Here is a 15,915-nt window from a genome sequence, read left to right as displayed (position 1 = left end):
GCTCAGCGGCTGTTAGGATACCTTAATTTTGCGTGCAGGGTAGTTAGGGGAGGTAGAACATTTTGTAGGCGCTTAGGACTCTCCATGTCAGGTGCTGTGCTTCCGCACCACAGGATAAGAGTATCATTGTCGTTACGAGAAGACATTAGAGTGTGGGAGATTTTTCTGAGACATTTCAATGGAGTGCCTATGTCCTTTGGAGAGTCGGACACGGTATGGCAAATACAAATTTTTTCAGACGCAGCAGGAGCGGCAGGTTTTGGTTTATATTGGGACGGGAGGTGGTGTGCGGAGGCATGGCCGGCAGTTTGGATGCAGCAAGGGAGAAGCATTGCGTTTTTGGAGTTTTTTCCCCTGTTAGTTGCACTGGCAGTATGGGGTCAGGAATTGGCGAACAGCACAGTGATGTTTCAGATAGACAATATGGCAGTGGTAGAATTGGTCAATAGACAGAGAGCAAGGGACCTCAGAGTTTTGCGCTTGTTGCGCCAGTTCATGCTGTTATGCCTGTCATTGAATGTTATTTTTAAAGCTGCACATATACCGGGGATTTACAACGAGATTGCAGATTCACTATCTCGTTCACAGTGGCGGCGTTTCCGCGAATTGGCACCTGGAGCGGATCGGAACAAGACTGGGGTCCCGGCAGACATCTGGGAATGGGGGGCATGATGATCACGGGGCTGGTGGAGATGTCATTAGCAGTATCTACGCGGCATAATTACAGAATGGCATGGTTGGAATTTCAATCTTTTGAACGTTTTTGGGGAAATTTCTGGGCACAAAGCCTGCCAAGGCTGGAAGCTAGAACCAGACGTTTTGTGCTGTTTTTGATCGGGGAGGGCTTATCTCCAGCTACCATTGTGGGGAAATTGGCCGGTGTGTCGTTTTATGGCAAATTGTTTTTCGGCTATGATCCAGCGCGAAATGACTTATTGGGCAAGATGTTGAGGGGATGGAGCAAAGTTAGAGCTAGCGGAGACAAGCCAGCCAGGGAGCCCATTACTTTCGAAATGCTGGTAGAGATGTTACAGGTGTTACTAGTTTGTGGTAGGGATGAATATGAGGTGAGCTTGTTTAGGTTATGTATGTTGTGGATGTTTTTGGGCGCTTTTAGAGTATCAGAGTTGTTGGGGGTGGGAACAGAAATCGGGATAAGGAGAAAAGAGGTACACGTGCAGAGAGACAGGTTGGGGATATGGCTAAGACGGTCAAAAACTGACCAACTGGGAAAGGGCAAATGGATTTGGTTAAGGAAAGGGGGTGTGGTTGTAGCTTGCCCGTTTGAGGAATGGGTCAGTTTCAAAAACAGATGGCCAAGGGCAGGCGAAACAGGTGTCTTCATGCATGCGTCAGGAAAGAAACTAACGAGTTACCAACTTTTACAAGTGATGAGAATGACACTTGGAAGGATAGGGCGGCGAGCAGGTGATTATGGAACACACTCTTTTAGGATTGGCGCGGCAACAGAGGTGGCGCACTTGGGATGGGACTGGGCTAAGATCAAGGCCATAGGGAGATGGAAATCGAGGTGCTGTGAAAGATATGTTAGGCCGTGAAGAATACGGCACAAACAAAAGAAGGAAAATAGGGGAGCGAAGGTTTTTTTTTTCTTGTATATCCAGGCAGTTGTTACAATGTTTTTTCTTTGTAGGTTGCGTGGCTGGGCCAGAGAAGGGAAAGATGACGACATGGTTGGTCGGCCATTCGTTTGTACATTGGGCAGCGAAATTCGCAGAGAAGCAAGTGTACGGCAGATCATTGGGACTGCCCAGCAGAAACCATGAAGTGCGCTGGTGGGGCAAGAGTGGTATGAGGTGGGGGAGCCTGCTTCCATTTATCACGAGTAACTTGCCGCATTGGGGGTGTCCAGATTTGTTATTGATACATTTGGGGGAGAATGATCTGGTGAAGCTATCGGGGCTCACTTTGATTCAAATGATGCAGAGGGATATGGAACTTTTAAAACACAAACTGTGTGGAACATGCTTGATCTGGACGGAATTTGTGCCAAGAAGGGCTTGGAGAGGGGCTGTCAGTCACGGAGCCATAGAGCGGGCTCGGAAAAAATTGAACAGAGCTATGAGGGTTTTCTGCTGGGCCCAGGGAATCAAAGTGCTGAGACACGGGGACATAAAAGAACAAGAAAAAGAGTTGTTTTGTGATGATGGGGTACATTTATCACAACTGGGCAATGTGTATTATATTACGGAATTGAGACTGATGTTAGAAAGCGCATGGGGTACAAATTTATGTACCAAGGAATAAGAGAGGGTGGGGCAGAGAAAGGCCTCATGGGTTTCCCTGGGTGGCAGGAGATGGGGGAGGGTGGAGAGCCAGGAGCGGGCTTGTCCACCCTTCCAGGGGGAAATACAAGGATTTGAAGGATCAGAGCGGGGAGGGGTAGGCTACAGGCAGGGAAGGCATGGAAAGAATAGGGGAGTAGATACGGTAGGGAAATTGAAGGGAGATATTTAAGGAGGAAATAAAGGAAAAGGAATTGTTTAAGTTAAAGTTTGTTAAAGGAAATATGGTTAAGTTTTGAGTAATGAGTTTAAAACCTGTTCTAATAAATGACCTTTTACACCAACAAGAGTGTCACGCCTGTATGTCCCGATGGAGGGGCCCGCGGAGAGGAAGAGACGCAGTCTAGTCTCTCCGCGGGCATTTTCGGGAAGGGATGTGGCACGCAAGGCGCCTCATTGGCAGAGAGTTAGGTGGGGGTGGGCTTTAGGCAGGGTATATAGGGGGGGGTGGAAGTTGGGGTCGGCCTCTTCACCGCGCCGACGTTTAGGGTAGGAAGGATTTTGTATTTAGGACCACCCACCCAGCTTAGGAAGACAGAAGGAGGAGATCGTAGGTAGGCAGGAAGGGGTAAGTAGGGGCGGTTAATAGTCATTTAGGACAGGTGAATTTGAAGGGATGGCAGGAGATGGGGGAGGGTAGAGAGCCAGGAGCGGGCTTGTCCACCCTTCCAGGGGGAAAAACAAGGATTTGAAGGATCAGAGCGGGGAGGGGTAGGCTACAGGCAGGGAAGGCATGGAAAGAATAGGGGAGTAGATACGGTAGGGAAATTGAAGGGAGATATTTAAGGAGGAAATAAAGGAAAAGGAATTGTTTAAGTTAAAGTTTGTTAAAGGAAATATGGTTAAGTTTTGAGTAATGAGTTTAAAACCTGTTCTAATAAATGACCTTTTACACCAACAAGAGTGTCACGCCTGTATGTCCCGATGTCAAATGCGGGCACAGATACTCCCCTCTGTGATCTGACCCACCGTCAGTTTGCACACAGAGCTGAAAGATGAGCAGCCACCAAACAGGAACAGGTGACACCATTGACGTCATGAAGAGAAAAACGCTGGAACTGGAACAACACTGAAACTAGGTGAACACATTGACGCTGCTCTACTGTTCATCCTTGTTGCCAATTTGTGTAAGAAAGTACATAATGCTGTAGGTATTTCTTTGAGTATTTATTCCCGTAGAGCAGCTTAACAACCATGACCTTCAGTCTCTGAGCTCCCAACGCTAACCGCCCACCCCTTGAACCCCGCACTCCCCCACATTCCAGAGATGACATCAGACTAGCAGAATACTAAAGGCAATTCATCATGGAATTTGATATTATCTTGACTCAGGAAACCTGGTGCCTTGGTCTAACCCTATGACAGGCCACGTAGAACTACAGGCACCTGCAATTAAATCGTCAAAATATGGACATCCAAAGGGAGGCCTGTCAACATTTGTTTCTACCACATTCAATTGGAGCATAGAGGCAATCGAAGCCAAAGTTAACTGGATTCAGATTACCAAATTGTTGCCAGAGACATGTGGTCAGTTGCATAACGTATTGTTATGTATAAACGTTTATATTCACCCAAATAAAGCAAACAAAGGGTGAAAAGTGGAATCCTGGGGAGAAATATTAAAGGTTCTGCGGTCCCAGTATCACTAGGCCATCTTCTCATTACCACTGACTTCAATTTAGACTTGGCTAATGAAAGCAAAAAAAGGCCCAAGTTCCTCGACGGAGCCATACACAGGAAGTACCTGGAAAAACTAGTCTTAATGCTCCTAAATGGAAACAGTAAAGATGACATCCCTGCCTCTATCACTTTTCTAAGTGGCGGCAAATCTTCAACTGGTGACCAAACCCTGATAAGTGAAGCTGCTTGGGCAGAGGTGACCCAGTTTCAAATCCGGCCCAGAACAGAGAATGACCACTTCCCTCAAACAAAGCGATTGACAGGCAGGATCAACCAATCGCAGCATGCAAACGGGTTAATCTCCACACCAGTCACTTTCAATCTTAAAAAACTAAAATGGCGTCAGGGGGTAGACGCTTTAATGGAAGAAGTCCATCACTGTGCAGGGGCTTTGGAGGACAGAAAGCGACAAGAGGATTTGCAGGAAAGATTATCCATTCACATAAACTTTCCGGAAAAAGAATGGACCAGGTTAATTCTGACTTGATTAACAACATTTCCAGTCACAACGGAGTCCCAAAGTGGCTTAAATCAGCAGAATAAGAAGGGGGGAGATTTGTTCACTTTAAGAACTGAGCATGCAAAACCCCAAATAGCACTTGAAACTAGAACAGTGGTTAAAGCAATATATCAAGGGCAGAGGGGAGAGAAAGCAATCCTTTGGAAGATGAAAGCCAAGTACCATAAAGAATACTGGAAAGAAAAAAGAAAGCACCAGGAGCTAACATGGCTCCAGTTATTGGGGGCAAGCGAAGAACCAGATAGCAGGTCATTTTGGCAACTGGTCAATGGGCTGGCATTTGGGAAGTCCAGGCTTATGGGGAAAAACACATCTGCAAAATGTATGGAGCCCCTTCATGCAACGAAGAGGGAGTGATGCACTTTGTAAAATCAAGCAGGGGAAAAGTATTAACATGGCCTTTCCAGGTACAGCAAAGAAGGAGAAACAAGGGAACACAGAGGATGTCACTGTGACCCATACTTAATCAGTCCCACTCATTCTCACTCAGTCCCACTCAGTCTCTCTCATTCTGACTCACACAATGTCACTCTGACTCACCCAGTTTACCTCTGTCTCGCTCTGACTTACTCATTCCTACTCAGTCTCATTCATTCTCACGTAGTTTCTATAAGCCTTCCCTTAACTCACTCGTCCTCCCTGATTCACTGATTCCTACTCATTGTGATTCAATTTCACTGTAAGTCACTCATACACAATCTCACTCATACACACTCAGTCCCACCCAGTCTTACTCATTCTGACTCACTTAGTCTCACTGTGACTCAGTCTTACTCATTCATAGTCAGCCTCAGTCATTCTCACTCAATCTCACCGATTCACTCACACTCATTCTAATTCACTATGATTTACTCATACTCACTCACTCACTTATTCACACTTTTCGATTCAGACGCACTTATTCACTCTCATTCTGACTCAGACTTACTCAGACACAATCATTCTCACTCAGTCTGACTCAATTAGTCTCACTCACTCTCACAATGACTCACTCTCACTCATTCTCTGACTCACTTAGACACACTCAGACTTGATTCACTCAATTTCACACACAGTAACATTTAGTTAAATTCAGTCATTCTCTCTCTCCCTCATTCATTCTCGCTTGTACTCACTCTTATCACTCATTGTCATCACTTTGACTCACTCTTCACTGACACTCTCAGCTTTACTCACATGTACACACACAGACATACAGAGATGCTCACTTATACACACACTCTCTCACGGACACACTATCACACATACATGCACAGTATTGAAAAGCAGTTTTTACTTACCTTGCTGTCTGTGCCCGTGGATAACTTTATCTGTGATGCTTCAACACGTCACAGATTGGGGGGGACTGAGGCGTGCCAGAGGTCTGAGGCCAGGGCTGGGGGTTTCCTGGATAATGTCTGATGTCTGGTGCAGGTGCCTTGGTGCACCTGCGCCAGACCTCAGGCATTCTCACTAGCAGAGCTAAGGCTGCTACTGCTAGATGGCATTTTCTTGTTATACCAAGAGTGTTGAAAAGATTATTATTCACTATTGGTTTAATGAAGAAGGGGGCGTAGCCCTGGAGCCCTAATGGAACAAATGCTGCTGCTTATCACCCTGATCGACATAGAAGCAAAACTCTACACATCCTCTCTACTACACCGTCTTGAAACGTGGATGGAAGAAAACAACTTGGTCCCACAAATCCAAACAGGATTTAGAGCAGGCATGGGGACAGCTACAAATTTAACAACTCTTAGTCTTTTAGTAGAGAAGGCTAAATCCAGAAAATCATGCCTATTCGCCTGCTTTGTAGACCTCAAGTCCGCCTTCGGCTTGTTCCCTAGAAGTCACCTTTGGTTTTAATTGGCCAGTTGGGGAATCCCAAGAGCACTCCTGAGGGCAATTATAGACCTATACTCAGAAACCTGGGTTCAAGTGAAAATAGGTGATGGCAGTAGAGTAACGAACAAGATACCCACCACAATTGGTTTAAAGCAGGGTTGTGTTTTGGCCCCCTGCCTGTTTAATCTCTATCTACCTGACCTCATTGGGACTCTGGCCCAAGTCAATTCCCCTTCACCCACATTAGCCTCAGAAAATCTAGGCTGCTTACAATATGCGGACGACATGGTCCTTTTGAGCCAAACTCCAATAGGCCTGCACCGCAGTATGAACTTCCTAGAAAGGTACCTTGGTCAGAAAGGGCTTGAATTAAATCTGAAGAAAACAAAAGCCATACAGCTGGTCTACTCCAAATTCAAGTAATTTGCTTGGGCTTTGGAAGGGAAAAGAGTAGAAGTTGCCACCACATGCAAATATATGGGAGTGCATCTGGATCCCTGAATGACATAGAAACATCAGTTAACAGCTATGAGGGTGAAAGCAGAGTTGCTATCCATCAGTTATCTCACAGTAATGTCTGCTCAACTGCTGCCCACAGTGTGCTACCAGCTGAAATTATGCAGGGCAGAGAAATAGACATGGTAAATAAAATTCAAACAGAAACATATAAAGCAGTGTTCCATCTCCCAAAAAGTGCTTCCCTGGAACAGGTGCGGCTGGAGTGTGCCTTAAAAAACAGTCTTTCCAGAGTAAGGGCCCTTACATCAAACTTTGCTGGAGGCGCTGGGTGGCCAAGAGTGGTACCATTAAGAACTTATGCTGCTTGGAAGTGGAAGGACAACACATCAACAACACAGCAGGGACATGGGGAAATTACTTAAATCAGGTTATTCAGAACCTAGACATGAAAGAAGCATGGGTGTCAAGCAAGGGGAATCAAGCCTTTAACAAAATAACAAATGTTAGTATCAAATCCTTTGCCATGAACAAAAACACCCCGGCACGTAGAAGCCATGCATGGGCAGTGATAGGCTCGTACTCCAGGCTGAGCAAACAGGACTAGCTGGCAGAGCATTTCTCCATGCACATAAAGAACTAGTTCATGCTATTGTGGTTCGGTTTTTGTGAGGCCAAAGATCTCCACCCCATGTAGAAAAGTCAACACAGAAACCAAGGTGCAGATTATGTGGACACAAGAAGGAATCATTAACCCATCTTCTGCACTTGTCCTGTATCTGTGGCTAAAAGGAAAAAAGTTACTGTAACCATCTTTCAAACTCATGCAGATCTGCACCTGGAAAAAAGTTACTGTAACCATCTTTCAAACTCATGCAGATCTGCACCTGCAGACAAGATGTAATAGGATGGCTAAGTGCGGTCACCTTGGTCTGCAAGGGGGTGACATTTCTAAAGCCACTTTTTACAGAGTTGGAAAAACGAGAGACGGATCCCACCACGAAGCAATTGCGAATCACCTCTGTGAAATGGAGCTCACCCAGTCATGTGAACTGATCAGCAGCTAGAACAAGCCCCACTTGGTGACAATGTACATCTGGAGTAAGTCAAATCAAGTAAACAGCACTGTTGCAAGTGCACACAGGACAGTATCCCTCATTACTAGGTTGGAGGGCAGAGGGGTCCTCACTGTGCAACAGGTGATGGGCGTTTAAAATGAATAGATGGACTGCTGGTGAGGACCAAATAATGCACACACATTTTATCAAGGGCACAAGCATTTCTTCGTCGAGGAATGGAGGCAGGGCTCGGATTTTAAGATTCGGAGTAATGTTTTGGCCAGCCACCTATACGACTTGCTGTCATGTCTAATACACTGTGATCAGAATGGGTTTGTTCCCGGTAGACCCACCACATTGAATATATATGCCGCCTGCATCCCTGGGGAAGGCATTTGATACTGTCAGCTAGGCCTGTATGTTCTTGACATTGATGGCCTTTGGTATCACTGAAACATGCAAGCCCTGATATGCCTCCTCTGTGTGAAACCAACAACACGGGTGAAGATCAGCCAGCGTATTTCACCCCCAATTAAGGTGAGCAGGGGGACACGTCAGGGGTGCCCATTTTCCCCATTGCTATTTGCCTTGGTCACGCAGCCCTTGGCACAACGGGTAGGACAACAGGATGGGGAATCAAAGCGGAGGAGGAGCTCCATGCAGTCTCCCTATACATGGATGATGTGCTGATCTATATCTGGGATAAACGGGAGGGTATCACACAGATACAGGACACCTTATGAGAATTCAAAGCACCATCCAGCCTGAAAGTGAGCTGGACCAAGTCATGCCTACACCCTTTGAGTCCACATTGCTTTTCATACCAGTTTACGGTTGACGAGGCTGCTCCGCTGGGAACCACATAACTTCTGATATCTCGGTCTTAATATCTACCATTCTACACATGACATAATAGATGATAACTTGACTTGGACCAATACGTCCCTATGGTTGCAGATGACTTCTGGAGTACGCTGGCCCTAATGGTCCAAGGCCAAGTGTCATTGGTCAAAATGGTCATGCTGCCTCGACTGCTTTACTACTTCCAGAACTTACCCGTCCGCATCGCGAGGACCACATTCTGTGCTTTACATTCGGCTCTAAATGGGTTCGTCTGGAATAAGGGACGCCAACCGGTGGCACTTCATAAGCTACAGTTACCTACACACAGAGGGGGCCTAGGTGCCCTGAATTTTGAACAATATTATTTAGCCGTGCAATTAAAGTGGCTTGCCTGCTGGCTTGCAGGACACCATCTATCAGAACTGGGATACCCCACAGACGTCCAGGACAGTAACACGATCTTACAGCTCTTCCTACCACATGCACGACGTCCGCGAGGGACTGTAGGCCTGTTACAAACTGCCTGATTGCTTTATTCGCAGCTTACGCCTCATGCCACAAATATCCCCATACTCTCCGGAAATCCCAATACATGCAATCTCCTCCTTTGGGGCGATGGTGTGCGGCACAGGACTAGCTGCTTGGAAAGATGCGGGAGTGGATACGCTAGGTGTTCTCTTCCAAGAGGGGGTGTGCATTTGAGCAGCTCTGTGAGGAATATGATTTACCAAGAGGTCACTTCTTAGCCTTCAGCCACTTATGAGCTGTATTGGAATGATTATGGGATTTTACTGATCTGGAGCCCACCCAACACCCTCTGATACATGCTCTGCACCTTATGTGAGGTGGGAGGAAACTTGTCACCTGGCTCACCCAGGCCCTTGCACACACGACGCGTGACCCACTAATCGCACTCTGCAGGGAGTGGGAGAGAGACATGAACAGGGACTTTACTGGTAGAGAATGGGAGGCTGCACTCTTATACCCTAGAAAAGGCTCCCGCAATACAAAGTTTCAGTACATCCAATTTAATATCCTCCACAGAGCATATCTCACACCTGCCACTCTGTCTCGTATGTTTGACTCCTTGTCGGCTTGCCCTCGATGCCAGCAGGAGGGAGCAGACATGATCCACATGTTCTGGGAATGTGAGGAAATCCCAGTCGTTCTGGTCCAAAGTGTCCACCGCACTGGAACATACTACTGGCCGGACAGGAATGTGCACAAAGGAAGGAGCACTATTGGGGTTATTCCAACGCCTGAAAACGGTGAAGGCCACATCCTGCTTCATAGATCTAGCACTCCTAATAGCAAGTAGATTAATAGCTATGCACTGGAAAGCTTCCTTCCTGCCAAACCATCCCATCGGTGTGCTGCGATTCTGAGTTGGAGTGGAGCAGACGCAGCAGCGTTGTGACGGGAAGAAGCATGCGGTCTGCGACACAGAGCACCGTAAGAAATTCATCGTTGGTTGTTGTTATTCTAAACAGCAAATGTATCTCATACTCCTGCATTTGACATGTATCCTGCTATGTTCCCATGATGCAATTGTACTAACCATGTACACTGATATTGTAATGGATACTACGATTGTATTCTCCACCTCCGCAAGCCATATAAAACTGGTACACTAGTGATTGGCATACTTAACTTACCTATAAGTCCCTAGTATATGTTACCCATAGTGTACTCACGGCCCGTATGTTATACTTCACCGGTTGGCTGCAGCCCTCATTATGGCAACCACTACAGTGACACAGTAATGCATGGCCTCTGGCCTACCACTGTAGCTTGGCTGTGCAGTTTGAAACAGCCAATTCAACCTGTTGAAATAAACACTCTTTTGACAAGCCTTAACCATTTGTTTACATTTTAATAATTCACCTGTAAGGTAGGCCCTATTGCCCATAGTGTAGGGTGCATGATATGTAAAAGTAGAACAAGTAGAAGTTTAGTATTCCACATATATTTACTGTGAAAAAGCATAAGGGCTATTTTCACTGCAGCAAGGCTGATTGCTTCCATTAGGAATTACTGGATTACATGATAACACCTTATAATGCTAATTTCGTATTGGTAATAGCTAGAGAAATATGTCAAGGACTCTTTTTAATAGTTATCCAACATTCAATTTTACGGTTAAACTTGTATTTTGTCTATTACATAAAATATACTTTAGAAAAGTTACATTTTACCTGCCTAAAGCCTCTGGAGACCTTTCATTAAGCTTTCAGCCTGGCAGCTTGATGGCTTCTCTGTGGTGAGGTGGTAGCTACTCTATGACAGGGACAATGTGTCTTGGGTCGAAGAGGTGATGTCCTCCCATTGACAGACTGGCATGGGACCTTTTCTCAGACTCTTAGAGCACTTCAAAGAGGCCTCCCCTGTCACATGCAGATGAAGCTCACATTTGGACCTGTCTCCCCTTTTGTCTTTCTAGTCAGCCAGGCGCCATACGTGTAAGGGAAAGCTACCCCTACGATGACCATAGTACATTCCCAACTCATCTCAAGCTCTCAGGTTTAGCATGGTTGAAGATTTCAGCCATCTTTGAAGTCCCCAAAGCTGGTAGGGTTAGCAACAGGAACTTTTACCCCATTGGTTAGGGTACCGCCAGAGGTAATTCCCATTTACTAGCTCGTGCCAGGCTAATTTGTTTTGGGAATGTTGTTGTTTTGCATTTCAACTTTATTACTGCACATACTACACATTGCATATAATTTAAGCCTGTCTGCTCTGTGCTATACCTACCACTGAGTTGAGCTCAGGTTAATTTAGTGACTTTAATGGTCCACCCAGACAAGGATCTGTGATTATTACTTGCGGTGGGTACCTACCCCCAGCCGACAAAAACCCAATTTCTTACAGTACCTCTTCTGGCAATTTGACTAGAGCAGTGGTTCCCAACCTGTGGTCCGTGGACCCCTGGGGGTCCGCGAAGCCTCCTCAGGGGGTCCGCGACTGCTTAGAAAATCAAATAATATTAACAGATTAGGTCTCCAGCTTTACCGCAATGACTCAGTAGGGGGTCCCTGGATTCCAATAATGATTCAATGGGGGTCCCCGGGTTCCAGTCATGATAAAGTGGGGGTCCACAGATGCCAAAAGGTTGGGAACCACTGGACTAGAGGTTAATCTTTCTTCTGAATGAGATCAAGCACTGATTCCCATGCTGATGTAGTATCTTAAAGCATCAAGAGCAGGGAAAGATAACCTGAGCCTTATAAGCAGAGTGATTTGAAAGTTGTTTATTACAGCATCTGCAATTTTCAAAAAGCGATGAAGCAGCTTTGTGCAAATTATCCTTGGAAGACATTATATTTTCAGATTAGTGGGATGGCAAATGTGGTCAGAATCAGATGTTCTTTGTCAATCAAACACTCTAAGCCTGAGGTTGCTCCTTGTTTTGAATTCTCAAAGATCAATGTGAGGACAGGTGAGAAATACTGCAGATGTAATACCTTCTTTTTCATTGCTGCAGCTGTGCGTGAGGTGAGAAGTACCAGCTGGTTACACTCCCCCAGAGTCTGGCCTAGGAGCAGACTGCTGGTCATGGTTTTGGTGAGATGGTGGTGGTGACAGCCTCGCAGTGCACTACAAGGTACCCTCAAGACTCCCACAAACTCCTAAAGGTAGCTATTATGTTATGTAGTCAAAAGATATGTTTGAGAGCCACAAATATCTTCGTGGCAGATACACACAAGCACATGTGTCAATACGTGATGTTGTTCCATGTGAAATTGCAGAGTGTTTATTGTTTTTAGGACCAGTTGTTCAGTGTAATCATTTTCCATGAGTGTGCTTTTTTTTCATGCTCAGCAGTGTGGAGATTGTCACGCCCTGCCACGCTGCGTCTCAATCACCCCCAACATAGTCACTAATGGATTTTTTTTTCATTGGTTATAAGATTTACCTTTGCCTTTTAAGTATTTAATTATATTAATACTCAATCAAAGGACAAAAACACCTTAAGAACATGATACTTTATGACTCTGAGGATGAACACTTCCTTTTCCCCCATTGAATGAGACTTCAGAATGTCCATCAATTCTTGAGAGTAATCCCACTGTTAGACATGGCATCCTTGGTGTGGTTTCCCCTGTCTTTTTGCCTCTCCTTCCTATATTTTTTACTGTATGCTGGACTTTGGTTTTGCTGGTTTTTGGTACTCTGGGCACACTCTGGGCACTTTACCACTGCTGACCTGTGCCGAAGTGCAAGTGCTCCCTGTGTAAATTATGATTGTTTATCCCTGATTGGCATATTTGATTTACTAGTAGGTCCCTAGTAAAGAACACCAGAGGTGCCCAGGGCCTGTAAATCAAATACTAGCAGTGGGCCTGCAGCACTGATTGTGCCACCCGCATGAGTAACCTAGTAAACATGTCTCCAACCTGCCACTGCGGTGTCTGTGTGTGCAGTTTTGCACTCCCAATTCGACCTGGCAAGTGTACCCACTTTCCCGGCCCAAACCTTCCCTTTTACTTCATGTAAGTCACCCCTAAGGTAGGCCCTTAGTAGCCCCATTGGAAGGGTGCAAGGTAGGACATGTACAGGTGTGTTTTACATGTCCTGATAGTGAAATACTGCCAAATTTGTTTTTTTCTCTAGTGCAAGGCTTATCTCTCCCATAGGTTAACATGGAGATTGCCTTTAAATATCTCTCAAGTGCAGTTTCCCATTAGGAGCAGATAGAGATATGGAGTTTGGGGTTTCTGAACTCACAATCTAAAAATACATCTTTTGGTAAAGTTGTTTTTTAGATTATCTGTTTGAAAATGCCACTTTTAGAAAGTGGGCATTTTCTTGCTTAACCATTCTGTGCCTCTGCCTCGCTGCTGAATACATGTCTGGGTCAGACTGACAGTTGGGCTGTTTGTGAATTCACTCTAGACAGTGACACAAAGGGAACTGAGGTGTTTCCTCCTTATCCTGATGAGTCTTCCTGGGCTAGAGTGGGGGGGGGAGGAGCTGACACCTGCACTTGAAAGGGCTGTGCTTGCCCTCACACAATACAGACTCTAACCCCCTAGAGTGTGTTGGGGGCACGACAAGGAAGAGGCAGGGTCTTGGGCATTACAAAGACTTTTCTTTGAAATTTGCCTACTTCAAAGGCAGAAATGAGTATAAGTGTTGGACTGCTGACCCCACAACTTTAGAACACTTATGGATCAAGAGGAACATCTGCCACGGAGAGGAGGTGAAGAGCTGCGAGGAGGATTACTGTCCCTTTGCACTGTGTGCTTTGCTGAGTTGGCCTGCAGTAGCTGCTTCTGCCTAGAGAGGACAAGGATTGGCTTTGCTGTGTATCCTGCTTGTGAAGATTCTCCAAGGGCTTGGATTGAGCTTGCCTCCTGTTAAGAAGTCTCAGGAACATCAAAGACTTCATCTGCCAGCACCTGTGCTCTCTTGCTTAGACCCCCTGACTTGCCAAATGCTGCCACATCCATTCTCTGGGCCCCTGGAAGGAGAAGCTGGCAGAACCAGAGTGAAAATCCATGCACCGGAGATGAGCAGCTAAAAATTGACACAGTGCCTGCACCGTGGCTGAAACATTGACCCAGCACTGGTAAAATTGACGCATCGCCACTGGATTCATCATTGCTGTGTGTCCGGATTTTTTAAGCATTGTCCCTGGTCATCAAAATCTTCACCATCGCCGCATGGACCCGAGACTGCTGGCCCAGAAACCGACACATCCCTTTCCTGCAAGGAAAGAATTAACGCATTGCTTACCCGGCAGAAAAAGAATCCACACATGGACTCACTTGTGAGTAAGGAATTGACGCATCGCTTGCTTTTCTGACGCACGCTCACCCGCACGGCTTTATTTTTGACGCATACCAGGTACTTTGTGCTAAAACAATGCATCCATTGTTTTCTATGGATTAAGACTTTTATTTTCTTTAAAAATTCATATCTTTGCTTGCGTATGTTGGATTTTTGTTCTTTTGGTCTTTTTCTGAACTGGTTTGGAGTCCTTTTGTGGTGTTTTCACTGTGTTACTGTGTGTGTTTATGCAAATACTTAACAGATTGCCTCTGAGATAAGCCTGACTGCTTGTGGCAAGCTACCAAGGGGGTCAGCAAGGATTATCTGAGCCGTGTATCTCCCTTACCCTGACTAGAGTGAGGGTCCCTACTTGGACAGGGTGTAAACTGACTGCCAACTAGAAATAACCATTTCTAACAATATGTGTGTAATTCAATGTCCAAGATGTGTTACATAAGACAAATGGATCTCTGTGTAAAAAGCAGAAATTCACTTACCTATCCACCTGAAATAAAAATCTGGCATCTGCATGTTAAATTATGTGTGTTGCAGGAGACATATTAACCCTATATGCTTTTTTGATTCAAAACGGGGACTAGGCAAAACACAGACCTGTCCAGCGTAATGCGTTAACCTCCAGATGTATCTTACCATTATTATTATTCCCTGAGATTTACTAGACACACTAAGATCCCTGCAGCATGTGCCTTAACTCCAGAAGACATTTTAAAATACAGACTTTGAAACCAACTAAGCAGAACAGATTTGCTGCAACATTTCTCCATGTTGCCAATTTGTTTGTGGCACTGTTTTAAAAATTAAAGGGCATGTTTATGAGACGCTTGTGCCACCATTGCATCACTATTTGTGAAGCAACAGTGGAGCAAACCTTGAAATCATATCTATGAGGCCACGCAAAGCCACTTTGCGTGGCTTTGAATAGCCTTAGAGGTGTGGAGTATTAGAAGGCAGTGTAAGTCGCTGTGTTGACTTATGCAAGGGAGGAGTTCCATGGGTGTTGCTGTGGGTGTTCACACGCAACACCCATGGAATTTGAAGCTTACCCAGATTTACAAAGACTTGTAAACCTGGGGATGTGCAAAAACCTTATGCGTCCCCAGGGCAGGCATAACAAGCAGAAATATCTTTATTTCGCCTCATTTATTCCTCTATGTGTGCGTTCTGCAGCACACACAGAAAGGTGAAAAAGCATCACAGGATTGTTTTTGTGCAGGAAGGTGCCCCTTCCTGCACAAAAACAATCCTGTGTGCAATAGAGACATCTATGACCCATGGTGCAAGGGGGCCTTCATAGGCGCTAGTTTGCCCATTGTGCACCAGTGCAGGTGGAAAGGACAGGAATGCGCCATCTGCTATAGATACAGGGCAGCGCAGCAAGGTGAGCTGATGTGCTGCCTTTCGCCAAAAGACCATAAATATGGGCCTAAAGGGCATA

This window comes from Pleurodeles waltl, chromosome 7 (genome assembly GCF_031143425.1).
Source record: "Pleurodeles waltl isolate 20211129_DDA chromosome 7, aPleWal1.hap1.20221129, whole genome shotgun sequence".
Lineage (NCBI taxonomy): Eukaryota > Metazoa > Chordata > Amphibia > Caudata > Salamandridae > Pleurodeles > Pleurodeles waltl.
This window is presented reverse-complemented; position numbering follows the sequence as displayed.